The sequence below is a fragment of the Arachis ipaensis genome, chromosome B05 (genome assembly GCF_000816755.2).
Source record: "Arachis ipaensis cultivar K30076 chromosome B05, Araip1.1, whole genome shotgun sequence".
NCBI lineage: Eukaryota > Viridiplantae > Streptophyta > Magnoliopsida > Fabales > Fabaceae > Arachis > Arachis ipaensis.
This window is the reverse complement of record NC_029789.2, coordinates 12,188,147-12,190,355: the sequence shown is the minus strand read 5'-3', so window position 1 is coordinate 12,190,355 and position 2,209 is coordinate 12,188,147.

Genomic DNA, 2,209 nt, shown 5'->3' with positions numbered 1-2,209 from the left:
TTATGACAAGAAGAGAGAAGATCAATATTAAAAAAAAAAACAGGATTATTGTTACATATTTAAGTATTTTTTCATTAAAGTTTTTACAAGTAGGTCTAATATCAACAAAAATTGCTCTCATTAAAAGAGTGTCATTACATACATACATACATACATATATACATACATTCTCCTCTTCTTCTTTCAAATTCACGCATACCTCTCCTCCTCCTCTTTCTCTTCTCTTCGGTTATCGTCATCACCAATAACACTAACATTTTGTTAATGAATTGTTTTTTCAATCGAATTAAATGGAATACAATTACTAAATTGAATTGAATTGAATTGAATTGAATGGACGCAGGTGTTCTGAATTGAATTGAATTGATAATCTCTAAATTATAGATACAGATGTTTTGAATTTGATTTATATAATGATAATGTTCCGTTCATTTAGTATTATACAATTGTTTCACCTTAATAACGTGTTCGGTTCATTATGCAGAAAGCTGTTTTGAATTTGATTTTATATACTGGATAATGTTTCGTTCATTTAGTACTATACAATTGTTTCACCTTAATAACATGTTCGGTTTATTATGAATTGAATTGAATTGAATTGACGTAGGTATTCTGAATTGAATTGAATTGATAATCTCTAAATTATAGATACATGTGTTTTTAATTTGATTTTATATAATGGATAATGTTCTGTTCATTTAGTACTATACAATTGTTTCACCTTAATAACGTGTTCGGTTAATTATGTAGAAAACTGTTTTGAATTTGATTTTATATAATGGATAATGTTCCGTTCATTTAGTACTATACAATTGTTTCACCTTAATAACATGTTCGGTTCATTACGAATTGAATTGAATTGTTTTGAATTGAATGGACGCAGGTGTTCTGAATTGAATTGAATTGAATTGATAATTTTTAAGAGGAGGAGAAAAAAGAAAAGGAGAAGAAGAAGGAAAGAAGAAAAACCTACGGTGTGCAAATTTAGAAGAAGAAGAAAGAGGAGGAGAAAAAGAAGGGAATGAGAAGAACCTGCGCGAATTTGGAAGAAGAAGAAGAAGAAATACGAGGAGAAGGAGAAAGAAACGGAGAAGGAGCGCGTGATTTAAAAAGTTGTTACAACAACTTGGACACACTTGGATAAGAATTTTGCTTGGATGTAGAGTTTTATTCTAAAAAAAATTCAAGCCAACAAATTAAGTAATTTAAACAATTTCAATATAATTTTTTGAGAAAATACCATTTCCCTCCCCTGTGAGATATTAAAATGACACTTTCCTCTCCTCTATTTATAAAATCATTAAAATGTATATTCTCCTCCCTTATAACTTTTAAAAAACTTCATTTTTAATCCGTTTTAAATTTTTTGTGCTAATTAATGTTAACTTTATCCATTTTTCAAAAAAAAATAAATTATTTTTTATAAAAATATCCTTTAACAAAAATTTTATTTTTTATGAAGGATATCTTAGAAAAAAATAATCTAATTATTAATTTTAAAAAAATATTTTGGTAAAAATATAATTTAATTAATAAAAAATAATTTATTAAAGAGTATTTTGTTAAGCAAAATTTAATGACAAAACAATAAAATTTTTGCTAAAGGGTATTTTTGTAAAAAATAATTTATTTTTTCTTGAAAATAGATAAAGTTAACATTAGTTAATACAAAAAGTTTAAAATAGATTAAAATGAGATTTTTTAAAAGTTATAAGGGAGGAAAGTATACATTTTATAAATAAAGGAGAGGGAAATGTCACTTTAGCATCTTGTAGGGGAGGGGAGTGGAATTTTCTCTAATTTTTTTTTTGTAGTGACGACTTCAATTAAAAAAATTTTAATTTTTATAAATTAAAAAAAATTTCTTTTTATTTTCAATTTTCATTCAAGATAATTAATTTAAATTGTTTGTCCAAAATCAATTAAATTATTCATGAAATTATCCAAATTAAATGAAAATAGATATCAAAAGTCAATAATTCAATGTCACTTTCGATAAACACAAAAGAGTGAGTCATAATAAAATTCACAAAATTCCTCTAATAATATTATCGTGATTTTAACTAAAATTAATATAAACTGCATTCATTATATTGATGTGGACAATATACTAAAATTTTGTATACATAATCATTAATTCATTATACAACAATTTCTCATCATTCAATGATCAATAGATTGATAAAAATCTAACTTTATAATAAGGTGA